The following is a 27,952-nucleotide window of genomic DNA, read 5'->3' on the forward strand; positions in this document are numbered from 1 at the left end:
AATTCCACATGGTGATCGATTACAGCCAAACCATCAATCAGTTCACGCAGCTGGATGCGTACCCCCTCCCCCATATTGCCAATATGGCGAACCAGATCGCCCAGTACCAAGTTTTCTTCACCATGGATTTAAAATTGGCATGACACCAGGTTCCTATCCACACTGAGGACTACCTGTACACTGTGTTCAAGACAGACGGCCACCTCTATCACTTCCTACGGCTCCCCTTCGGAGTCACCAACAATGTTTTCATCTTTCAGAGAGAGACCAACACGGGCTCAAGACCACGTTTCCCTATTTGGACAATGTCACCATGTGTGACCATGACCTACAGGACCACGACGCAAACTTAGAAAATTTCCTCCTAGCGGCCAAGGCACTCAATCTCACATAATAAAAATAAAGGTTTGTTCCGCACATTACGCCTGGCCATCCTCAGCTGTGTCGTGGAACATGGAGTCATTGGGCCCGACCCTGATTGCTAAGCCCACGATCCTTGCCGTGGACAAGTCCACCCCATTCCAGGTGGAGAGCGATGTCTTCAACTTTGCCCTAGCCATCGTTTTTAACCAAGTAGCAGATTCGTGGCATTTTTCTCCTGCACCCTCTATGCCCTGAAGTATGGCACTCCTCTATCGAGAAGGAAGCGCAGGCAATGGCCACTACCTGGCCAGCAAACTATTTTTCCTGCTGACTGACCAACGTGCAGTCATTTTTATGTTTAACAATAAGCAGTGGGGTAAAATCAAAAATGATAAGATTCTGAGATGGAGAATAGAACTCTCCACTTATAGCTATGTCATCTTGTATCTGCCTGGAAATCTCCATGAGCCTTCAGGTACCCTATCCTGGGGAACATGCACTAGCGCACAGTTCGACCAACTCCAAGCCCACCATAATGGCCTCTGCCACACCGGGGTCACCAGGATTCTTCACTTTGTCAAAACCAAAAATCTTCCCATTGATGATGTCAGGACGCTGACCAGAAACTCAACCTGCCCCTCCCAGGCACTGGGTAAGCCAACTGCTGACCTGTTCCAAATCAACCAGGAACCAGCAGCTGGCCCTGAGACACAGAGCACCAGACCAGCTGAACTTATAATGGACGCTAAACCCACTCCACCCTATCGGACTTTTTATTTAAAAAGAGGATGTGAATGTAGTGATACCACTGGCTGTTATGCCATTGGTACTGTATCTCTGTGTATGGCTGGCCCACCTCCTCCCTGTGACCCCTCCTTAATAAAGGTGAGTACGCCCAAGCCCCTCCCTCAGTACGAATCCCGGAATTGGGCCATTAACAGGAGCATGTGTCCAGACGTATGGTAACAAAAGCCTGTCATGAAGTAACTCCAGTCATTTGGTGTTATTGATAGTGTATCAATGTCACCTTGCGATCTTTTTAAAGGTGGTCAACTGCACTACCTTTCATGGGTTGGTCTGCCTCTGGCCTTGGATTTCCCTTTCAGATTTGTGGACCATCATGAACTCACGTGCCCATTTTTTGCTGAGGAGAAGGACAGTGTGCAGCTTTGGAAACAAATGAGTTGATAGCTCATCGAATTGTTCTGGGGCCCTTGAGTGTTATCTGATGCAATCAGAGTTCATTACTAATATATGTTGGTTTACATTGTATTCTGGTGACTTATTATAATCTGTTATTATAATCCTATATATGTTGATTAAATAAAATATTCACAAAAAATGATAGTTCATCAAAGTTCCTTTCTTTGGCGTTTCAGCAAAGTCGCTGGCACATTTATTTTGCAGCAGAAACACTTGTAAACACATTGTTCAGATTCTCAGCCATTGTTTCTTTGTTTATCTTTATTTATCTCCAACAATCCACTGTGCCATGGAGAAAACAAATTACAGAATCAGAAATTATGGTTATCAGAATTTGTTGTTTTCCAGCAATGACACAGTGCAAAAAATTTATATGAACCATCTTACAAAAATAGATAAAAATAATGCACAAAAAAATTCAAAGTAAGGCAGGGCCTTTGGTTCATTGATCATTCAGGGTTCGGATGGCAGCAGGGAAGAAGCTGTCCTTGTGCCGCTGAGTCCTCGAGGAAGTGGAGTTGGGAGCCTGGGATGCCGCAGGCCGAGTTAACAACCCTCTGGAATTTTGTCTTATCCAGAGTGTCGGCATCTCTGTACCAACCAGGCAGTGATGCAACCAGTCAGAATGCTCTCCATGGGACACCGGTAGAGATTTTCGAGACAGTTTTCACACATAAAACTGCAGATGCTGGAACCTTGAGCAAAGAAAGAGAAGCTGGAGGAAGTCAGCAGGTGTGGCCGCCTCCATGGAGGGAAGTGGTCAGTCAACATTTCGGATGCCGCCCCCCACCCCCCCATTCAAGATTCTTTTATTGTCATATAATAAAACAGATGTAATATCATATGAAATTGCCTTTACTCATCCGTAAGGCAGACAAAGATTCGATATCAGCAAAAATTGTCAGGCACCTTTTACAGTCAGAGAAAGAGAAGGAAAAAAAAAGTCCCCCCCAGAGTCATTGAATGTCCGTGGATTCATCTCCACCAATCCCGCATCCTCCGAAGAATCCATACAGACTCCAGTCCAAACCATCACCAACCCCGAGCTCCAGATCCGAACCTCCAACACAATAAGGAAGCCTTCAGCGCCTTCGCCACCCTCTTGCATCCCAGTTGCGATAGCTGGTACCCCTTCAGCCATTCTCCAGCAGTCCGCAGTCTGGTGTGAGTCCTTTGACCGCAGTCGTCAACAGCCGTCAACAGTCAACAGTTGTCAACTGCGTATTCTCCATCCCCTCGCTGTTCTGCTGCCATGGTTCACCATCCCATAGGGCCGTCTCCTCTGCTTTTCCTTCTCAAACAGGAGGCGGTTGCACCATTTTCTGGTGTCTCGCGTCTGTCCTCTGCTTCGTCCTCTTGCAACCCCTTGAGGCCACTGTTGAACACAGGCACCACCATTTTGGGCCCAGAATCCATGGTCGCAGGACTTTCAAATAAGCATCGTCGGCTCCTTTAACAGGCTGTTAGACTGGGTGGTAGAAAGCTGCAGAGAAGCGGTGTGTCTCTACTCCCCACTCTCTGTGGATCTGCACCAGTGGCAATGCTGCCATTTTGGGATGGGAGGGATGAGAGCATACTTTCTATTCCAAAAATAAACTTCATTCACGATAAATTATGTACAAGACCAAAAGCTGTTCCACACTTTACATTCTTAATTTCAATCCTACTGAGTAAGATATTTACAAACTTTTACATAGTGTCAGTAATCTCATATCAAGGAAACTATTTATAGTACTGGAGAAGCTGTTCAGAAATTTTTCACATTTTGTCAGTCATCTCATTGGTGTACCTTCCACATTTAACTATGTTGCCTTTTAATACTGTGGTGGCTTGGGCCAGTGGGCAGTCCTTGTCCGGAAAACGGGGGACCCACTGGGAGTAATAGGAGAAAAGCCAAAGGCACTTGTGGAGGGCCTTGAGCGTATGGGCGAGGGGCAGCTCCATTAGTGGATGCATGTGTTCGGGGTCAGGACCAATGACATTATGTTCAACGATGTACCCTAGGATGGCGAGGCGGGTGGTGCTGAACACGCACTTCTCTTTGTTGTAAGTGAGGATCATCTCCTCGGCCGTCCAGAGAAATCTCTCCAGGTTTCATCGTGGTCCTGCTGGTCATGGCCGCAGATGGTGGTGGCATTGTCCAAGTACGGGAAGGTTGCCCTTAGGTTGGGCCGGGCTACCATGAGGTCCATCTCCCGCTGGAAAAGACCCCATTAGTGACCCGACAGAACTGTTAGAGACACCCGTCTGCCTCGAAGGCAGTAGATGGTTTATCCTGGGTGTGGATAGAGAGCTGCTGGAAGGCTGACTTTAGGTCAATTGTCAAGAATACCTTATAGCTGGCTATCTCATTAACCATGGCAGCTATTTGGGGTGGAGGGGTAGGTGTCCAGTTGGCTGTATCAGCTTATGGTCTAGCAATAATCAATGACCATCTTTGATTTGCTACCCCTTTTTACCACTTGGACTTGGATTCTCCAGAGACTGGTGCTGGGATCTATGATACCTTCCGCCAGAAGCTGCACCACTTCTGCCTTAATTAAGCCCCAGATGGCCACGCAATAGTGCCTGTTCCTGGCAGCTATGGTCTTGCAATCTGGAGTAAGGTAGTTGAAGAAGGTGGGAGGGGTTACCTGTAGCGTGGAGAGGTCACAGGTGGATTGGGGGCCTCTGGGCTGTGTGCTGTAGAGTGTGAGTGGGGGAAGGTGACTAAGCGGACTGGGGGACAGAGCTTGGGCATAACCAGGAGCCTGAACCCTTAGTATGTTCTCCCCCCACCCCACAGTCAATTCCACTGAGCAGCGCCCAAGGGCCGGGATGAAGTGGTCCTGGGTAGTGAAAGTGATGGAAAGGTTCGTGGGATAGATTTTGAGCTTTAGTGTCTGGATCACATTTGAGTGCACGAAGCTCTCTGTACTACTGCTATCGAACAGGGATTTTGTTACCTTCCCATTGACAACAATGTCCATGGGTAATGTCCCTTTTTAAGGTGGTGGATGCTAGGACCATCTCGGCATCCGAGTCGCTGCTCCCTGATGGATGAGGCGAGCAATGGCCAGCGGCTTCCAGCCAGGTTGCGGGGTGCGTCGGGAAGGCAATCAGGTATGCGCCCATGTTGACCACATTGTCCTGTTAATGTGGTGCGTGCGTTGTGGCAGTCAGGGCTTGGCTGGCCCAAGATGGCGGTTCCCAATGGGCACACATGGCATCAGTGCGGTCGGGCGACCTGACCAACAGTGAAGCTGGAGGTGATGTCATCTGAGCAAGTCTTCAGTGCGGGCTGAACTTGTCCATTGGAAGATGGAAGCGCCCAGGGTGAGCACACTGCAGCAGTGTGGGTCGGTGGCTGGGCCAGAAGTGATGTCAACAGTGAAGGTGGAAGTGGCGGGGCGAGTAATGATGTTTGAGAGGGCTCCCAGCTGGTTGTGGAGGGCTGCAGCACTCCCGACAGGTCTGGAAAGGCACACCTTAGTGAAATAGCCTTTCTTCCTGCATTAGGAGTACTGCGAATTCCACACCGGGCAGCCTTTGCGGGATCGCCTGACTAACCCACACCGGGACCCGCAGTACTTACAGGGGCGAGCTGCGTCAGCGTCTGCAATCGTCTCCTCCAAGTAGGGCCCTTCGCCGACAGAGGTCGTTTGCATCTGACATGCCGGGAGTTGGGGGAGTTGGGCATCAAAGATCTCTGAATGATGAGCTGCAGCCTCCAGGGAGCGGACTACTTCCATTGTCCTGGTAAGTGAGGCAATGTTTTTCTCCAGCACCTTACCTCCCTACCCATCGGGCACTCCTCAAGTGCAGCCCTTACATGCAGTCATCCCAGAACTGTCACTCCACTTCCCCTTTGGTCACCCCAGTCTTAGTTCGGCACGAGTCGCCTAGTTCATGCAGGGCCCCCAGATAGGCATCTGCCATCTCACTTGGTTGCTGGGCCTGATGCTGAGCAGGTACTGGGTGTAGACCATGTTTGTCAGGGATTGTACATTCTCTCCAGGACAACCATTGCAGGTTCATAGTCCGTGCAGTCCTTAATGGCCTGGAAAGCTCGTGGGCTCAGCTTAGTGCGGAGAACCATGAGCCATTTCTGGTTGGCGTTGATCACCTCAGCCTGTATTAGGATGATTGCCTCAATCGTGTGCTTCCAGATCTCGAAGCGTGTCTGGGCATCCGGGTGTTGGGGGTCGATCTCCAGGCTCCCGATCGTCAGAAATTTCTCCATGGTCTCTCTTTAAAATATTGACTGGAATAAATTGTGGTGCACTGAGGTAGCAGCAAGCAAGTACAAAACTCAAAAGACTGAAAACAGGCTTTATTCCAGTCAAAGTTTGAATACCAGTTCAAGCCTTGGTGGCTCCCCGTGTGACTGGCTAAGGAGGGGCCAGCTAAGGTCTATATTTTGGTCAGCTGATTGACAGCTGGCTAAGTGGAGTCAGCCCCTTAAGTGGTCTTCCTGCAGATAAAGAGATCGCCCCCCCCCCCCCGCAGTAGGCTGGTGGTCATATCACCACAAATACTCAGTCACCACCCCGTGGCACCTTGTTGTTTCTTCCCTTGGTTTGAGGAGCTTCACCTCGGTGTCAGTCCCTCAGTGTCTGGTAATGGGGGAGGGGTGGAGGGTATTCTAAACTGTACTCCTTCCCCACAATGCCTTCGTGTTGGCTGCACCAAGCGTCAGTGCATCCCTCAGCACATAGTCCTGCAGCCTGGAATGTGTCAGGAGGCAGCATTCCCAGACCGACATCTCAGTGTGCTGAAAGACCACCAGGTTTCGGGCCGAGCAGATGGTACCGAGTTGATGAGGGCACGTTTTAAACAGGGTCTTGACCCAAAACCTTGAGCACCCATTTTTCTCCACCTTCCTGATCTGGTGAGTCCTTCCAGCTCCACTTTATTTTTGCTCAAAATTTTACACATAAAAGTTTAATAAAAATGTATCTTGTCCTACCATGATAGCTTTTCAAAGGACAAGTCATTTGATGTGTTTCTTTGATCGTAGCTCTTTTGTTTTGAGCTTGGTTTGATATTGACATCACATCTTTTTGTTTCTTCAGCCCTCTCCTGCCTTTCACTACCCAATCAGATGAGCTTCACAACCCTTAGGGAAGGTCACAAAACGCCCAAGGCATAACTGTGTCTGTTCAAAACTATTGTGGAAGTTAAAATGTCTGAAATGCAGTGTTCATCTGGAGTAAAAATGTAAGTAGAGCTACTTTACGAGAATTCATGTTTATTTTGGGGATGGCTCTACAATTGGGAAGCAAAATATTTTAAATTATCAGATCAATAGCAAAAACCTTGACAGTTCGAACAAGATGCTAAAAAATTTAGACAGCACAAGTGTCCTTGTGGTTCCACTGTACTAGATTCCATCCTGACTCTGGTAAAAACACTAAATACTGGAGAAGCTCAGCAGGTCAAGCAGTGCCCTTTATCTTTCTTTCTTTGGCTTGGCTTCGCGGGCGAAGATTTATGGAGGGGGTAAAAAGTCCACGTCAGCTGCAGGCTCGTTTGTGGCTGACCAGTCCGATGCGGGACAGGCAGACACGATTGCAGCGGTTGCAAGGGAAAATTGGTGGGTTGGGGTTGGGTGTTGGGTTTTTCCTCCTTTGCCTTTTGTCAGTGAGGTGGGCTCTGCGGTCTTCTTCAAAGGAGGCTGCTGCCCGCCAAACTGTGAGGCGCCAAGATGCACGGTTTGAGGCGTTATCAGCCCACTGGCGGTGGTCAATGTGGCAGGCACCAAGAGATTTCTTTAGGCAGTCCTTGTACCTTTTCTTTGGTGCACCTCTGTCACGGTGGCCAGTGGAGAGCTCGCCATATAATACGATCTTGGGAAGGCGATGGTCCTCCATTCTGGAGACGTGACCCATCCAGCGCAGCTGGATCTTCAGCAGCGTGGACTCGATGCTGTCGACCTCTGCCATCTCGAGTACCTCGACGTTAGGGGTGTGAGCGCTCCAATGGATGTTGAGGATGGAGCGGAGCTAAAAACAGGCATAAGTGCCATTTTGAGTCCAAGTCCTTCTCATACTTTGATGAAGGGCTCAGGCCCGAAATGTCACTTATGTACCTTTGCCTTTGCTACGATGTTGGACCTGCTGAGTTTCTCCAGTATTTTGGGTTTTTACTTCAACTGCGGTGCCTACAGATTTTTGTGATTTACTCTCAACTCCAGTGTTGCTTCTGCGTGGAGTGGGCATCTTCTTTTCCCTGTGACCTCTAGATGATCCGGTTTCCTCCCACGTCCAAAAGATGTGCGGGTTGCTGCTTGTGTGTAAGCCTGGCTAGAAACTTGGGGGGGGGTGGGGATGGGAGGTGGGAATTGCTGGGAATGCAAGGAGGGTGAAATGGAATCATTGGGATCATTGTGAGGTTCGCGCAAATTGGCGCTTGACGATCAGCATGGTCTGGACAGTGTCAAAGTTCTCTTCCTTGGTGTGTGACTACATCAAAAATGGTACACACACATGAGAAACTTCCAAAGAAATTCAACGTGCTTTCATTGGTGAATTGCTATCTATCTACAAGTAAGTTTAGGACATACCCAGGAGATACAAAGACAGAATGTATCAATTTTCTGTTTGAAAATATTATTGATTCACCTGCCAGCACACCAGCACATGTCTGACAAGATTCTTCTATCAGTTGTTACAGTGCACTCCAAACTGTCAGAAAAACTTAAGTGGAAATCAGTCTCTCCGGACCATCAGGTCTCAAACATTGCGCATGAATCAGATGCTTTCAAATACTTGCTTTAGTATGTCAGTGGAGTGCCACAGATATCCATGAAAGGCAGTGAAAAAGCTTTAGGCTTATGGAAATCCCTCAACCTCAACTTATTCCAGGAATTTATATTGCTTATATTCTCACAGTGAGTTTATACAAATTCAAGCAAATTTAGTTTTCTATGGGGTGGCACGGTTAGCACAAATTTATTACAGATCCAGTGACTCTACTGCTGTCTGCAAGGAGTTTGTACATTCTCCATTTCCTCAGGGTGCTCTGGTTTCCTCCCACCCTTCTAAATGTACGGGGGTTGTAGGTTAATTGAGATGTATATGAGCTGCACAGGCTTGTGGGCCAGAAGGTCTAAAGAAAAATAACATGAATTCCATGGTGAACGGTTGCAAGGCAAAAGATTGCAACAGAATGGTGTCAAGGGCCCCAGTGACCCAATCTTCGATTTCCAGGTTTTTAAAAATATTTTAGTTTTGATTTTCTAAGACTCCAAGACTCCAAAACAATACAATATTTCTCAACAATGATATATTACATTCAGTCCATTTCCCCCCATGACCACCCCTCTCCCTTTTTTTGAATATTTTATTTTTGATTTTCCCAAGACTCGTGCAAATCCAATATACAAAGTAATACCTGCGCTTTCCCTGGAATATGATTTACAGAGTCCTCATTTCCCCCTCCTTACACCCTCCCCTCCCTGTCCCTTAAATCATACAAATACCAAAATACAAAAATATAAACATCAAAAACCACCTAAATACCAACAAAGACAATGGTCCTCCTCGAGGCTGGAGGATCTCGGGTTTTAAATAAAAGCAGGTAGGGAAAAAAACTCATGTCATCTGGGCCACATTCCTCATTTCATACTCTTAATCCTTTACCTGCTGGGAAGGATGGTTTCTTTTCCCTTATTCGGTGGGGGGAGGGGAGGGGTGAGGGGGTTTGAATTATATCTGTGCATCATGTGCCTCAGATACAGTTGCTACACTTCAACGAATGTGTCGTATCTCTTCCTTAAATTGTAGGTGATTTTCTCCAGGGGAATACAACACTGTATTTCCATATTCCATCGTGCAATCGGACTTCCACGTAACTACTGACCTTTACAAAATGAATTTGGTGTTTGGACAGTCTAAACTGTACTTCCCCAGAAGGTACAACTCCAGATCCTGCAGAAAATCCACTTTTGTAATTTTTTTTCAGAATGTCCCCCAGGCCTTCCCAGAAAGATCTTATCCTTCTACACAGCCAGGATGGATAAAGGTTCCTATCTCCACACCGCACCTAAAGCACATTTCTGAAATTTCTGGCTTTGACGTGTAATTTTTGCGATGTGAGGTATAACTGATGCAAGAAATTATATTGCACCAGCATGTGTCTGGCATTGACCATTCCCGTCATGCTATTCAGACACAAATCTTCCCACCATTGTTCATCGATTGTTATGCCCAAGTCCGACTCTCATCTTTCCTTTGACAGATGTAAACCCAGCTTCAGGCCCTCAGTTTGGATTATGGAATGCATCTTAGAGGTAAATTTACACACATTCCCCTTTTGAATTAGCATCTCCATATCACTACAGTCAGGCAGGATCATCGCTGGTCCCAGTTTGTCCCTTAAGAAAGATTTTAGTTGCAGAAAGCAGAAGAATGTTCTATTCAATAACTCATACTAAGTGCTCAACTGATCAAATGACACAAGATGCCCTTGATAGTAAAAATCCTCGATACACCTGATCCCTTTCCGGCATCAGGAATCCAGGATCTAATTGCCCACCTTCAATCCAATACATCGATTTATTCTTTGCCACGTCTGGCACATGTTTTATGATGGGGTTATCTGTTTTTTTGAAACTGATTTGGTGTCCCATTTGTATATAAATTCTCCTGCTATCTTTTCTCCTACCACATGTAACCCAACTTGTGCCCAAGAAGGGAGACCCCGCTCCCTCCAAAAATGAGGCAACAAATCTCACCTGATGCCCAGCAGCATTTTTTAAAATCTGGCTGTTTTAAGCCCAATTTATATTCCCATGTCAGCTTTTCCATGGAGACTCACGACACCTTACCATTCCACAAAAAGTTTATTACATACCCATTGAACATTTTAAATGGGGCAACATCTGTCCTCCTCAATCTTCTGAAACAAAGGGAGATCATTTAATTTATATATATTGCATAGGTTTATATCCACTTTTAGCCCCCGAGGTATTTAATGCTTTCCTCCAGCCACATGAATTGGCTTTCCTGTTGATAGGGTCTATAATCTCCTTTCAACAAAGACATGATTCTGCTTTTATCCAGACTAACCTTATACCCAGACACCTTCCCATAATCCTCCTGAACGGCCCTCAGTCTGGTCAATGATTCCCCCCCACCCTCAGGTTTTGTCAAATACACTATCACATTGTGAGTAAACAGGGTAATTTTGTGTTTCACTTGGCCCACCTTGAACCCCTTTATGTCTGGATCCCGCCGGATGGTTTCCACCAGCAATTCAATAGCTAGTATGAACAGAGGTGGGGATAGTGGGCAGCCCTCCCTACCTACTAGATCTACTCAGCGGGAACACTGGAGACATCTGCCAGTTTGTGATGATGTTACCCTGGGGATTTCCAGTTTATTATTGTCAATAAGACAAAGAAAGAGGCTCTCGCACAGGTGGCCAGGAGTTTAGTCAGAGGAGTAGGGTTTAAGGGTCCTAGTAGGGCCTGGACTCGACATAGTCATGTCAACAGAGGCTGTGAAAGATAGTATAAACATTGCAACTGCAAAACCTTGGAAGGATAAATGAACATCAGGATTCCTCCCCAGCAATCATTCTTCTGTTGAGGTTATGATTGGACAGGATGCATTGCTCACATTCCCAACACCAGATACAGAGACTTCCTTTCAAGAGGAAAAGCTTCAAGGATGTGATCAAGGTCTATTTAAAAAGTGTGATATCCCCACAATGCCCGGGAATCTCCGGCCCCACCTAATAAATGGAAAAGGGGTGCTGGGAGTGCTGTCCATGTAGGAGGAGCAGTTAGAGAGGCCTGATGTAAACGTGGAAGAAGACTGGGGATCACTTCGTTGAGCACCTTTGCTCTGTTCACTACCACAGCAAAGAATTCTGGTAGCCAGCTTGTGGTGATATGGCTGTATGTACTGGCTGGCCCGCCCTCCGAGTGTCCCACTGCCTTAGTTCCTCCCTTGATCCTTCCCATGTGAACCATGGCCATAAAGGTCGAGTCCCCCTCTCCTTCCCACTCATTTTCCTAGCCTAGACCCAGGCCAGCAGTCTCTTGCTCAATAAAGCCTATCGTTCCCCTCAGTCTTCTGTCTTCGTCATTATTGGGGCTACCAATAGCGCCCAACAATTTATTGAGCAAGATTTAAGAACTTTCCGGTTATGGAGAAATTGCTGTGCCCTAAACGGCTGGAAGTAGACCCCCTAAGTCCCGGGTGCATCGGTACTCTTTGAGCAGTGGGTGAACTGTTTCAATAATTTCCTCGATGCCACTGTGGAGGTGGTCAATTCAGATGTGAAGAAGCTCAAGATCCTTTACGCGCAAGTTGGCGAAAAGGCCTACCTGACCATCTTAGGCTGTGCAACCTACACTGAGGCGATGGCTGAGCTGCGGGCGCTCTATAAACCCAAGATTAACTCGGGTTACTCCCGTTACCTGCTGGCATCCCGGAAACAATAGCCTGGTGAGTCTGCCGAAGAGTTCGTCCGGTCCTTGGTCACACTGGGAAAAGACTATCTCACGGGCCCAGGCACGATATCACTGAACCAGTGCGTGGAAGAGCTAATCAGAGACGCTTGTGTGTCGGGGTTGAGGTCGGACTACATCAGCAAAGACTCATCGAGGAGGACCCACTCCCTCTCAAAAAGTTTATCGAACTGGTCAGAACTCTGGACTCGGCCCATTGCCAAGTGGTGTCAATCGTGGGCAGAAGCAGGCCAACAGTGTATGTTCCACCATGAGAGCCATCGGCCTGGGACTCAGCGTCGGGCGTCAGTGACCCGACCACAGCTGGAATTACGCCAACTGCATCATCAAGATGCAACTTCTGCGGGCAGAAGCACCTCTGCCCCGCAAAAGGAGCAACGTGCTCGGGCTGTGGAAAGAGGGGCCACTACCAAAGGGTCTGCAGGTCCCAATTGTAGCTAGCGAGTAGTGCGGCGTGCGTTCCTGAAGAGCTTCCAGTGCTGACTGTGTGCACGGTGAGGGGAGCGCCATCTTACCGGCCACTGCTCCCAACCTCGGTACCTCGGCCTACCGCACTAGTGACTTCACTTCCAACTGCCTCGTCTCTACTTCCGGCTTCTTCTTCATCCGATGCTGCATGATCAACATGAAGGTCGCCATCTTGGGCAGGCCTCCCCACTAAATCAAGCCGGTCCTCACCCGATCTCGAACTCAATGATCGGAGGAGTCACGTGATGGAGTAGTGGCCGGACGGAGAACTCCAGCCCTCTCCAGAAAAGTCGGGAAAAACAAGAGAAAATACAAAGGCACAGAAATAAAAGTTAAAGAAAAGTGAGTATAAAGGTGGAAAGAAGATGGAGACAAAAGAAGAAAAATCAAAATCAACGGTAAGAAGAGAGGAAGAGAAGACAACGGAGGAAAAAGGTGAAGGCCTTACCTGTCCGAAGAGGCCCGCTGTGGAGAGAGGAGCCCGCTACCTCAGGTCAGTAGAAAAAGTACTACAACAATGGGTCACAGAGCCGAGTAAAAGTGCGCAACCGCGCATGCGCATGAAAAAAAAAAAACCGACGGGAGGGGGGACCAGCTGGGGAGTCGATCTCCACAGCCGGCAACGACAGCTGCAGAACACCTACAGCAAGAGGAGACCACAGAAGACAATAGAAACAAGAAAGAATAGAAGGAAAGGGCAACAAAGAAACAACAGATGGCCAACCCAGAGGAAGAAGAAGAGGAAGAATACAGTGAAATAGATGAAGGGAAAGGCAAGGTAAAGGATATACTTGCTCTTGTTAGAGGATACATGGAGTCATTTAAAGAATGGCAAACACAGGAATTCAATGATTTAAGAAGAAGAATAAACAACACAGAAGAGAAAGTGAATAAAATAGATATGACCTTAACAGAAATGGGGAAAAAAATGGACAAGATGGAAGAACGGGCAGTAGCAGCAGAAATGGAGGTAGAAGACTTAAAAAAGAAATTGGAGGAATCTAATAAAAAAACTAGAGACACAAGAACTACTAGCTCAAAAAATAGATATAATGGAAAATTATAACAGAAGAAATAACATAAAGATAGTGGGCCTTAAGGAAGATGAAGAAGGCAAGAATATGAGGGAGTTTATAAAAGAGTGGATCCCTAAGACCCTAGGATGTCCAGAACTACAGCAAGAAATGGAAATAGAAAGGGCACATAGAGTATTGGCCTCTAAACCACAACCACAACAAAAAGCAAGATCTATTGTAGTAAAATTCCTAAGATATACTACAAGAGAAAAGGTACTGGAGAAGACAATGGAAAAAGTAAGAGAGGGCAACAAACCACTGGAGTATAAAGGGCAAAAAATCTTCATTTATCCAGATATAAGTTTTGAACTCCTAAAGAAGAGAAAAGAGTTCAATACAGCAAAGGCGATTTTATGGAAGAAAGGGTATAAATTTATACTGAAGCATCCTGCAGCATTGAAAATATTTATTCCAGGACAACAAAACAGACTGTTCTCGGATCCAGAAGAAGCACGAAAATTTGCAGAACAATTACAAAAATAGACTGAGGGATGAAGACGGGTAATGAGAGTAAAAATGATCACGATTGATATGTATGTGGGTAAAGACAAAAATAGACTGAGGGATGAAGACGGGTAATGAGGGTAAAAATGACCACGATTGATATGTATGCGGGTAAAGAGGTATAAGAGTGAATAGAGACAATGGGCATACATGAAAGTATCTGTAATTAGAGGAAAACATAGATAGTATAGACAAGAATTAATAAGGGAAGGTAATGGAATAGAGAGAATAAGGAGGGAATTAAAAGAGTGACCTTTGTGACATATGAAAAGTGAAATCTTTTCTGGGGGGGGCTGAGTGGGGGAAAAGAGTGGTCACTGCAAAATCAGTTGACGCTTGCGAGTGGATTCGCAAATCCAAATGGAGAGGGGAGATGTGGTTGTCCGACAAGGGATAAAGGACAACTCAGGAGGGGAAGGGGAGATTGGGGATAAAGAAGATAGAAATAGGAGAATAAGGAAAATGTTGGATGTTGTAGGAATGTTGTCTGGTAAAGAGTTGAAAATAAGAAAACAGAAATGGAAAAGGAGGAAAGGTAATGATGGAAAAACGGAAAGAGAAGATAAACAAAATATAAAATGGCTACACTGAACTATATGACTTTAAATATTAATGGAATACATAACTAAATTAAAAGGAAGAAACTACTAAATTTACTGAAAAAGGAAAAAATAGATATAGCATTTGTCCAAGAAACACACTTAACTGAATTGGAGCACAAGAAATTAAAGAGAGATTGGGTAGGACATGTAACAGCAGCATCGTATAATTCAAAAGCAAGGGGAGTGGCTATATTAATTAGCAAAAATGTGCCATTTAAAATAGAAGAGGAAATAATAGATCCAGCAGGGAGATATGTTATGATAAAATGTCAGATAGATTCGGAGCTTTGGAATCTACTTAATATATATTCACCTAACGAGGAAGATCAAAAGTTTATGCAAGATATCTTTTTGAAGGTAGCTAATACGCAAGGGAACATACTAATAGGAGGGGATTTCAATCTGAATTTGGATCCAAATATGGATAAAACGGGGAAAAAAAATTAACAGGAAGAACAAAGTAACCAAATTTATAATTAAATCAATGCAAGAAATGAAACTTGTGGACATATGGAGGAAACAAAACCCAAAAGAAAAGGAATACTCATACTACTCGACTAGACATAAAACATACTCAAGAATAGACCTATTTTTGTTATCACCTAGTATGCAGGATAGAGTAAGAAAAACAGAATATAAAGCGAGAATGCTATCGGACCATTCACCCTTAATACTGACAGTAAAGCTAGAGGACATCCCTCCAAGAATGTATAGATGGAGATTAAACCCCATGCTACTTAAAAGACAGGATTTTAGAGAATTTATTGAAAAACAATTAAAAATGTATTTTGAAGTAAATACGGAATCAGTGGAAGATAAGTTTATACTATGGGACGCAATGAAAGCATTCATTAGAGGACAAATAATAAGTTATGCAACCAAGATGAAGAAGGACTATAATCAGGAAACAGAGCAATTGGAAAGGGAAATAGTAAACATAGAAAAAAAATTAGCAATAAAGGAAGATACAACCAAAAGAAGAGAATTGGCGGATAAAAAAATAAAATATGAAATATTACAAACATATAAGGTGGAGAAGAATATAATGAAGACAAAACAGAAATATTATGAACTAGGTGAAAAAACACACAAAATCTTAGCATGGCAGCTTAAGACAGAGCAAACTAAGAAAATGGTATTGGCAACAAGGAAAACAGACAAACAAATTACATATAATCCAAAAGAAATTAAGGAAAACTTCAGAGAATTCTATGAACAATTATACCGAACTGAAAACGAAGGGAAAGAAGGGAAAATAGATGAATTTTTGACTAAAATTGAACTACCAAAACTACAAATAGAGGAACAAAATAAATTAACAGAACCATTTGGAACAGTAGAAATACAAGAGATAATTTAAAAATTACCAAATAATAAGACACCAGGAGAGGATGGACTCCCAATAGAATTCTACAAAACATTTAAAGACCTATTAATACCGCCCCTCCTGGATGTAATCAACCAGATTGATGAGACACAAAACTTACCAGATTCATGTAAAACAGCAATAATTACAGTGATACTAAAACAAGGGAAAGATCCACTCTCACCAGCGTCATATAGACCAATATCTTTGCTAAACACAGATTATAAGATAATAGCTAAACTATTAGCAAACAGATTAGCAGAACAGGTACCGAAAATGGTAAATTTAGACCAAACTGGATTTATCAAAAAAAGACGCACAACAGACAATATTTGTAAATTTATTAACTTAATTCATGCAGTAGAAGGAAATAAAGCACCTGCAGTAGCAGTTGCTTTAGACGCAGAGAAGGTCTTCGACAGAGTAGAATGGAATTATTTGTTCAAAGTATTGCAAAAATTCAGTTTACCGGAGAAGTATATTAATTGGATTAAAGCATTATATAAGGGACCGTTAGCGAAAGTGACAGTAAATGGACATGTATCAAAGCAATTTAACTTAAGCAGGTCAACGCGGCAGGGATGCCCACTATCACCATTATTGTTTGCGCTAGCTATAGAATCACTAGCAGAATCGATAAGAATAGATAATAATATAAAAGGAATAAAAATAAAAGACAGGGAATATAAAATCAGTCTATTTGCGGATGATGTGATAGTCCACGCTGCTGAAGATCCAGCTGCGCTGGATGGGTCACGTCTCCAGAATGGAGGACCATCGCCTTCCCAAGATCGTGTTCTATGGCGAGCTCTCCACTGGCCACCGTGACAGAGGTGCACCAAAGAAAAGGTACAAGGACTGCCTAAAGAAATCTCTTGGTGCCTGCCACATTGACCACCGCCAGTGGGCTGATATTGCCTCAAACCGTGCATCTTGGCGCCTCACAGTTTGGCGGGCAGCAACCTCCTTTGAAGAAGACCGCAGAGCCCACCTCACTGACAAAAGGCAAAGGAGAAAAAACCCAACACCCAACCCCAACCAACCAATTTTCCCCTGCAACCGCTGCAACCGTGTCTGCCTGTCCCGCATCGGACTTGTCAGCCACAAACGAGCCTGCAGCTGACGTGGACTTTTTACCCCCTCCATAAATCTTCGTCCGCGAAGCCAAGCCAAAGATTTGCGGATGATGTGATAGTGTACTTAACAGAACCAGAACTATCAATAAAAGAACTATATAAGAAATTGAAGGAATATGGAGAAGTGTCGGGATACAAGATAAACGTAAATAAAAGTGAAGCAATGCCTATGAATAACGCGGATTTCTCAAAATTTAAGAAGGAATCCCCATTCAGATGGCAAATGCAGGCAATAAGATACCTAGGTGTACAAATAAACAAAAATCTAGGCCAATTATATAAACTCAACTACAATCCACTAATGAAAAAATTACAGGACGATTTAGAGCATTGGAAAGAGCTACCACTAACACTGATAGGAAGGATAAACTGTATTAAAATGAACATTTTTCCAAGGATACTATACTTATTTCAGGCATTGCCAATACAACTGACAGAAAAATTCTTCAAAGAGTTAAAGAAAATAATAAGGAAATTTTTATGGAGAGGGGGGAAACCGAGGATAGCACTAGATAAATTAACAGAATGGTATAAACAAGGAGGCATACAATTGCCAAACTTCAAAAATTATTATAGAGCCGCACAATTAAGGTACCTATCAGATTTTTATCAAACAAGGGAAAAACCAGACTGGACGAGATTAGAATTAGATAAAATAGGGGAAAAGATACCTGAACACATATTATATAAATGGGATGAAAAATTGGTACAACATAGAACTTCTCCAGTATTACACCATCTCCTCAATATATGGAAGAAGATTCATGTAGAAAGAAATAAAACAAATTATCAATTACCAAAACTAATACTGATGCAAAATAAGCTACTCCCTTTTACAATAGACAACCTTTCCTTTAGAAAATGGGAAAAAAAAGGGATTAAAAGAATAGAAAATTGTTTTTCAGGAAGTAGATTCTTATCCTTTGAACAAATGAGAGATAAGTACAATATAACTGGAGATACAGCGCTGGCATATTACCAATTGAGATCCTACTTGAAATATAAATTAGGAAGCAATTTGAGTTTACCAGAGGGAAGTAACCTTGAATATGTGATTACAGATACAATGTTAATCAAAAGATTTATAACAAATATGTATATTAAACTGCAAGAAAAGGAGAATGAGGAAACAAATGGTAAAACTAAACAAAAATGGTAACAAGATTTAAATATAAAGATAAAAAAGGAAACATGGGAGAAATTATGTTCTGGAACGATGAGAAATACAATAAATACGAGGCTGCGTATGATACAATATAATTGGTTACACAGACTATACATTACACCGCAAAAGTTAAATAAATGGGACCCAACAGTATCTGATAGATGTTTTCGATGTAAAAAAGAAATGGGAACAACAATTCATGCAATCTGGACATGTGAGAGAGTAGAAAAATTTTGGGATGATCTCAATCAGATATTAAATAAAATAACAGAAAACAATATACCAAAGAATCCAGAGATCTTTCTCCTAAGTAACATAAAAAACAAAGAATTTGGAATTGACTTGGAAGATGCACAAAAAAGATTTGTTAAGATAGCCCTAGCCGTAGCAAAAAAATGTATTATGTCAACCTGGAAATTGGAAGATAATTTGAAAATACAACAATGGTATATAGAAATGAATAAATGTATTCCATTAGAAAAAATAACATATAGTTTAAGAAATAATATTGAAATATTCGAACAAGTATGGGACCCTTACATTAAATACAATAGTGAAAACCTACCGGGAACAAACATTACCTAAGTTGATGGAAGGAGAAGAAAAGAAAAGAATGGACTCAGTAGAATTTCTGGTGTATTTTTGTTGAATGACAACATTGTCTGACTGACTTAATGCAACCTAGATTGTATACCTAAAATGAATGAGAGGGGGGGGTGGGGGGTGGCTTGGGAGGAGGGAGGGTGGGGGTAGAAAAAGTCACTGTATATGTGTGAAAATGAAAAAGTGTATATCATGGCTAACGTGTTTTATGGTGTGAAAAATAAAAAATTTAAAAAAAAAATGATGCAGATCGAGGTGAATGGACATAAAATTAACTGTCTTTTTGATAGCGGCAGTACGGAAAGCTTCGTACACCCCGATGTGGTCCAGAGACTCTCCCTCCCGGTCTGATCCATGATTGGGATGTTTTCAATGGCGGCCAGGGACCAACCGGGGGTATTGTGTAGCGTCGCTGACAGTGGGGGGGGGGGGGGGGGGGGGAATGTTATAAAGACTTTGTGTTATTAATCATGCCCTGCCTCTGCGTGCTGATCCTCCTAGGCCTTGACTTTCAGAGTCAGTTTAGGAGTGTGACGATGGCATTCGGAGGCTCCCAACCACCATTGACCGTTCGCAGCCCTCCGCATTCAGGTGACCATCCCCGACCGGATAGATGGCCCCGCTACCATCCTGTGGCCCCAGCACCCAATCTCCGGCACCATCCAGCGGTACTGGCACTCAGTCCTCAACACCGTCCAGCAGTCCCGGCACTCGGTCCCCAGCTACGACCTGTGGCCTCACCACCTTGAGGGTGCCCCCTCCGTCGCTGTTCGTGAACCTCACCCCGGATTGCAAACCCATCGTCACCAAAAGTCGGTGCTATACTCGGAGGATATGCAGTTTATCCGGGCTGAGATTTAGTGACTCCTGGCAGAGGGGATCATAGCCCCTAGCACCAGTCCCTGGAGAGCACAGGTCTTCGTGGTAAGAGGGGCGGGCAAGCCCTGGGTGATAATTGACTATAATCAAACCATCAACTGCTTCACCCAGCTGGATGCGTATCCAATCCCCTGTATAGCCGACTTGGTCAATAAGGTCGCCAAATACAGAACTTTTTTGACTGTTGACCTCAAGTCGGCTTACCGCCAACTTCCCCTCCGTACGAGCGATTGCACATTATACCGGGTTCGAAGCCGACAGGAAACTCTTCCACTTCCTGTGGGTGCCATTCAGCATTACTAACGGTGTTTCTGCTTTCCTGAGAGTAATGGACTGGATGGTGGAGGAACATGGGCTGATGGCAACATTCCCCTACCTAGACAATGTCATAACCTGCGGCCATGATCAGCAAGACCACAACGCAAACCTCACCAAGTTCTTGCGCATGGCCAAGTTACTTAACTTGATGTACAACAAGGACAAGCGTGTGTTCAACACAGAGCACCTGGCCCTTCTTGGATGCATCGTGCACATGGTATCATTGCTCCCTGACTGCATGCGACCACTTCTGGAACACCCTGTTCCGAACACCCTGAAGGCGCTGAAAAGATGCCTAGGGCTATTCTCAACTACGCTGATAAGGCCCACCCCTAATTCAGTCAACCACTTTTCCACTATCGGCGGAGGCCCAAGCTGCTTTTAATCGTTAAGACCACGAACCATGCTGTGATGGAAAGCGATGTCTCCGATTTCGCGGTAGCCGCTACATTAAACCAGTTAGGCATGCTGATAGCATTTTTTTCCCGCACCCTTCATGGTCCCGAACTCCGGCACTCCTCCGTCGAGAAGGAGGCGCAAGTGATCGTTGAGGCAGTGTGCCATTTGGGGGCACTACCTAGCTGGTGAAAGATTTACCCTGTTGACTGATCAGTGGCCTTCATGTTCAGTGCCAAACAATGGGGTAAAATCAAAAGTGACAAGATTCTGAGGTGGAGGATTGAGTTATCCACCTACAACTATGACATCTTGGACCGGCCGGGTAAGCTCAAGAATCCCCCGGATTCCCCCGAGGGACGTGCGCCAGTGCACATCTCGACCATCTCCAGGTCCTGCACAACAGTCTGTGCCACCCCAGAGTCACAAGGCTCTATCCCTTTATTAGGTCAAGGAACCTCCCCTACTCATCGAGGATGTCCGGTTCATAACCAGACGCTGCCAAATCTGTGCTGAGTAAGCTTCAGTTCTACCGGCCAGAGAAGGCACACCTCATCAAGGCCACCCACATTTTTGAACGACTCAGTGTCGATTTCAAGGGCCCCCTCCCTACCACAAATAGGAACGCCTACTTCCTGACGGTGGTGGACGAATTTTCCAGGTTCCCCTTTGCAATTCCCTGCCTGGATATGACCTCAACCATGGTCATCAAGGTGCTGAGCAGTATCTTCACTCTGTTCAGGTACCCCGACTATATTCATAGTGACCAGGGGACCTTGTTCATTAGTGAGGAGCTGCATCAGTCCTTCCTGACCAGAGGCATAGCCACCAGCAGGACCACCAGCTATAACTCTAGAGGAAATGACCAGGTGGAAAGGGAGAACGGCACCGTCTGGAAGGCAGTGCTCCTGGCCTTCAGGTCCTAAAATTTACCAGTGTCCCCCTGGCAGGACGTTTTGCCTGAAGCCCTCCATGCTTTCCGGTTGTTACTCTACACCGCAACTAACACCACCCCGCATGAACGTCTCTTTGCTTTCCCTAGGAGGTCAGGGAATGGTTCTTCTATCCCTCCCTGACTGACATCCCCAGGGCCAGTTCTCCTTCGGAAGCACGTCAGAGACCATAAGACTGATCCACTGGTTGTAGCGGCACACCTCATACATGCATTTTTTAGGTACCCGGACGGCCACAAGGACACTGTGCCCATACGAGACCTAGCAAAGGCTGAAGACCTCGAGACTGCTTCAAAGGCTGCCGACCACGCCACGAATCCGATGGTGCCACATCCAAGCACAGCCCTGGAGTCCGAGCCGCCTACCCTGCAGCCAGACATCCAGGCTCCTACCCCTCCTGCAGCTGCAGAGAATCCCCCAGTACTCCAGGAGTCCATCACCAGCACCCCAATCCCCACAGTTCCTGCAACAAATACTCCCCCGTCAGCCCCCTTTTCGGAGGAGCGCCGTACTGAAACGGCAGACAGAAGAGGCCGCCTGCGCGGCTGAACATCAAGCCGGAGTGGGGGGGAGTTGTCCGCTTTTGCAGCCAGTTGTTGTTAATTGTTAATTAATATTGTTCTGCTGTTATCGCTTCTGGGTTTTGTTATTACCGGTCGGTTCTTTTTTTTTAAAAAAGGGGAGGTGAATGTGATGGTATGGCTGTATATACTGGCTGGCCCACCTGCCAGGTGTCTCCCTGCCTTAGCTCCTCCCTTGATCCTGCCCATGTGACCCCTGGCCATAAAGGTTGAATCCCCTCTCCTTCCCACTCATTTTCCTAGCCTAGACCCAGGCCAGCAGTCTCTTGCTCAATAAAGCCTATCGTTCCCCTCAGTCCTCTGCCTGCATCATTATTGGGGCTACCAATAGCACCCAACACAGCTACTTCATTTCCATCTCCCATATCCACATTGTTCCACCTAAAGTGGAGGAGCAGACTCCATCCAGGTGGCATCAATATTAACCTTTCCAATTTCCTGGAGCCTTTTTCATCTTCCTCCCTCCCTGCTCTCCTTTCTCTTCCTGGCCCCATTCCTCCTCTTTTCCCCTCTTTCCCCTCCTCTACCTCTAAAATGCCCATCACCCACTGCCAGTCCCCCCACTCCTTTCCCCTCCTTCTCTCATTACAGTACATCTTTATTAGCCCTCTGTCCCTTTCCCCAACATCTCTTAGCTCCTTTCTTTTCTTCCCCCTCCCACCTGCATTTGACTATCACCTGCCAGCCAGAGCTCCTGCCCCTCCCTGATTTATTTGGCTGTCCGCCTGGTTCTTGCAATTCCTGGTGAAGGGTTTGCAGTCCAAAACATCAGCTGTTAATTGCTTTCTATGGATTCTGCCTGACATGCCGAGTTCCTCCAGGACTTTGTGTGTTGACCCAGATGACCCATCAAGCACATTCTATTGCATCTCTGGAAGAGTCTTAAAGGAGCCAACAGCGGTTTATTTTAAAATCCTGTAACCGTGCGGTCTGGGCCCAAGATAGCAGTGCCTGGGTTCAGCAGTGGCCTCGAGGATTGCAAACTCCGGGGAAGTAGGGGACTGGCGCAGAGCCCCGGAAAATGGGGAGAAGCAGAGGAGATGACGTGTTTGAGAAGGAGAAGCAGAGGAGATGACCCAAGGGATGAGGACCATGGCGGCAGACCAGCAAGTGGCTCTGCGGCTGAAGAGCACACAAGTGGTTGGCTATTGGTGACTCAAGGCGAGGAACCCACTCAGGCTGCGGGCTGCTGGTGACGGCAGTCAAGGGACTCGCACCAGGCTGCGGACTGCAGGAGACTGGTTCGAGACTGGCTGAAGGGTTACCAGGTATCGGAACCGAGATGCGAGAGGGTGCCAAGGGTTCTGAGGGCTTCCTAATCATATCAGATGTTTGGATCTGGCGTTCAGGTTGGTGATGGCTTAGGCTGAGGTCTGTGTGGCTGCAGAGACTGCTGGAGCATGGACACTCAATGACTCTGGGGGGAACTCTCGTTTCCTTCTCTTTCTCTGACAATAAGGGGCGACAGGCAATTTCTGCTGATGGTGAATCTTTGTCTTCCTTATAGTAGAATAAAGGAAGATTTGTTTTAAATTTTCTGTTTTATTACATGACAATAAAAGAATCTTGAATTTTGAAGGAAGCAAGCGATCCTTAATTCTGAATGATGGGGCAGCATGGTTACCGTAGTGGTTAGAGCAAGACTATCTCAGTGCCAGCTGTAATCTAGTGCTGTCTGTATCTGACAGCGTCTTTAAGGAGTTTATACATCCTCCACGTGTCTGCGAGGGATTCCTCCAAGCGCTCTGGTTTCTCCCACCTTCAAAAACGTACGGGGGTTGTAGGTTAATTGGGGTATTTAGACAGCAGGGGCTCGTGCAATATGTCGAATTTAAAAATTAAGACCTTAAGTAAAAGTGAGAGTCACAAGTGAGGGACGGGTGTAAATACTGCCATCCTTTGAAAGAAACGTCTCAATTTTCCTGAGTGAAGATCAGTTAACACCAAACTAATCAACAGCCACGATACAATGCTATGCTGGTCTAACAAAAGCAAGTCCCAAGAGGAAAATAGATTTAACACAATTTTAAGATAAATGTTTTTCTTTCAAAGATAAACAAATTGAGTTTTGTATTTCATGACCAAGAAATCAATAAATGTTTCAAATTGATCTCCTGCCAAGATGTTTTCTTGTTCAAGGATATGCACACATACGTATATACTCTAACCTGGAGCTGAGAGAATTGCAGAACCCGGCTCTTCAGCTCATCTAGTGTGTGCTGAACTTTTATTCTGTTGAGTCCCAATGATAGAACGCAGACCATATTCCTCCATTCCCCTCCCATCCACGTACCTATCCAAAATGAGTTTAAATGTCAAAATTGAGCCTGCATTCACCACTTCAGTGGGCAGCTCACTCTACACTCCCACCATTCTCTGAGTGAAGTTCCCCCTATTGTGTTCCCTTTAAACATTTCACATTTCACCCTTAAACCTGTGCTCACATTCTTGTCTCAATGATACATTGTGTTACCCTACCCAAGATCAAGGTGTTAGCACTGCAAGTGATGCGGACCCAGGAAGAACAGGGAGCACAGACACATCTTCTAACACTTCTCCATAGGGTCCTACTGCCCGCATGTTCATCAGCCATCTCCCTCTCCCACCAATAAACCAAGACAGGCTGGCAGCAATTTTTTATAAAATATTGAAGACCAGACCATGCAGGTCCATGTTCAAACTGGTGGTGTACAGGCCTTGTGGGTGGCTGACGCAGGGGCACCCGAGTGGGAGAACATCCCTTCCAACCCATCGAGATGGTGAAGCCTCTAAAATAGGGGAGCACAGCAGTGATTGAAGGACTCACACTGGGCTGCAGGGCCTGCTGGTGAAGGGCTTCTGGGAAAAATTTATTAGGACCGGGATTCACGAGGGGTTTCAGAAGGGCCTCAGAATCACACTCAGAAGTAGAATCAGAATTTATTGTCATGAACAAGTCACAACATTTGGTGTAGTGCAAACGTTCATATACAACTTCCAGCAATAAATATTTAAAAATAGTGCACAAATAAAAATAAGACTGTGTCTTTGGTTCATTGATTATTCAGGAATCTCATGGCATCGGGGAAGAAGCTGTCCTTATGCCACCGAGTTCTTGTCTTTAGGCTCCTGTACCTTTTTCCAATGGTAGCAGAGTGAAGAGGGCCTGGCCTGGGTGGTGAGGTCTTTGAGGATAGAGGCTGCTTTTTTAAGACACCGCCTCTTACAGATATCCTCAATGGATCCTCAGCCTGGTGCCTGTGAGTTACAAACTTCTGAAGTTTTTTCTTGTCCTAAGAGTTGGTGCCTCCATACCAGGCAGAGATCCAACAGCTCTCCACGGTCCACCTGTAGAAGTTTTCAAGAGTCTTCAATACATACCGAATCTCCTCAAACACCTCACAAAGTATAAATGCTGGAGGGCCTTTTTCGTTATTGCTCCAGGACAGATCCTCAGAGATGTTGACACCCAAGAATTTGAAGTTCTTGACCCTCTCGACTACTGAGCCCTCAATGAGGACTGGATTGTGTTTCTCTGACTTCTTCCTGAAGTCTACAATCATCTCTTTTGTCTTGTTAACATTGAACGCAAGCTTGTTGGCATGACACCACTGAACAGGCTGGACTATCTCCCTGCTCTAAGATTTCTCATTGGCATTTGTGATTCTGCCGACAACTATGATGTCATCAGCAAATTTGTATATAGCATTGACCCAGTGTTATGAACTAACAACGCTTTTAATTTTGTTTGGGACTAAATGGACTTTGGTAGCACTAAGAAATGAACAGCAATGGAAAATTCACTGGACAATGGTAAATTCAAAATAATAGTTTTATTAAACTATTAATATCATATCATTTCTTACTTCACTCTAAATTTAACCCCACTATGCGTAAATGTAAATGTGTGTGTGTGTGTGTAATTAAAACCCCATCTCTGAAAAGTCCATTTAAAACTTCAGCATCATTTTAGTCTTGCTTGAAGGTCTTAAACTTTCAGTTCAGAAATAATTATAAAGTGTTTTAAACATCATATCTTCGGGCCTCTTTAAACTCACAGTTCTTTCAATGAGTTGTCTTTGATGGATATCCTTCAAGCAGAAGTGACCATCTTTTGGTCACATATGTATCTCCGATGAAAAGGATAAAAAGGATAATAGAGGTCGTCCCTTCACAGGATCAAGTCTTCTTCTTTTGATTGAAGACTTTTGGAATCGGTTTTCCAAACGATGAAACTGTCCTCTTTTTCTTAAAGAAACAGTCAGAAGTAGACTTCTCTTGAAATCTACTTATTGTTAGGAGTAACACATTGGCAGCTTATCCCCAACTTCAGGAAAAAAAATTACTGCTGGTCAGTTCTACATCTGAACAAAACAGTGAGTTTCCTTAAACTGTCTCTCATGTTGATAATATATTTCTTGCAAAGCTCTCATGTCACACAGTATGTGACATAATTTCAGTCTTCGACATTCATGGGGTCTTTTGACTAAAATGTGCTAAAAGCATATAAATGCCTCCATGAAGTCTGCTCTCCTCAGTACTAAAATGGCCGTGTGTTTATACAGGTGCTTCGGAAATAACACCAGTTGTTTTCAGTATCTCAAAAACCATCATAAATCCTTTCATCTTCTGACTCCAACTTCAACCAGCAGCCATTTTCATCTCTAACTGACAAGAAAGGAGACCATGGGTATCAGGGAAAGGAACTAGGATAGATAGAAGATCTATCTGACTGGCAGAAGGCAAAGAAGCAGGATTAAAGGGGGCCTTGTCTGCCCGGTTGCTGTTGACTAGTAGTGTTCCACAGGGGATGGTGTTGGGTCTGCTCCTTTCCGTGTTGTATGTCAATGACTTGGATGATGGAATTGATGGCTTTGTGGCCCCATTTGAAAATAGGTGGAGAGACAGGTAGAAGGAGGCAGAAAGTCTGCATAGGGAGCTGGACATATATGGAGAATGGGTGAAGAAGTGGCAAATGGAAAACAGCGTTGGGAAGTGTATGGTCATGATGCAGTTTGATAGAAGCAATAAAGATGAAGATTATTTTCTAAACAGGGGGAGAATTCAGAAAGGGAAGGTCCAAGTGGACTTAGGAGTCCTTGTGCAGAATTCCCTAAAGGTTAACATGCAGGTAGAATAAGTGGAAAAGTAGGCAAATGCGATTTTGACCTTCCTATCAAGAGGGTAGAATATAAAGGCAAAGGTGTAATGCTGAGGTTTTAAAAGGCATTGGTCATTCTGCGTTTTGAATATTGCGACCAGTTAAGTCAAGTTCATTGTCATCTGATTGCACAAATACAATCTGACAAAACAGCATTTTTTAGTCCTCAATGTAAAACAGGCAGACACACAACCAGACATAACACACATACAGACAAACAATACATATGCAGGACAAGTATTCATATATACAAATAAATTTATAAATCAATATTGTTTCATAAATATGAGAGTCTTGGATGTTAATATGATTAGTTCCTTTGGTCGTTCAGCATTCTCACTGCCCATGGGAAGAAGCCGTTCCTCAGCCTAATGGTGCTAGCTCAGTATCTCTTCCCCAACAGAAGCAGCTGAAAGATGCTGTGGGCTGGTTGAAAGAGGTCCTCAATGATTTTATCTGCCCTCTTCTGACAAAGATCCAGGTAGATGATGTCAATTTTGGGGGGGGGGGTGGGAGGAGTGATCCTCTCTGCCATTCTTATAGTCCTGTGGATTGAATTCCGATCCATTTCTCTGCACCAACTGCACCACACCATGATGCAGTTGTCCAGGGTGCTCTCAGTAGAGCTCCTATAGAAGGTTGCCATAATGGTGGCCGATAGTCTTGCCCACTTCATTTATGGGCAAGAGGCTCAATTTCTGAGGAAAGATGCATTGGTATTGGAGAGGGACCGGAGGAGG

This window comes from Narcine bancroftii, chromosome 6 (assembly GCF_036971445.1).
Source record: "Narcine bancroftii isolate sNarBan1 chromosome 6, sNarBan1.hap1, whole genome shotgun sequence".
Classification (NCBI taxonomy): Eukaryota; Metazoa; Chordata; class Chondrichthyes; order Torpediniformes; family Narcinidae; genus Narcine; species Narcine bancroftii.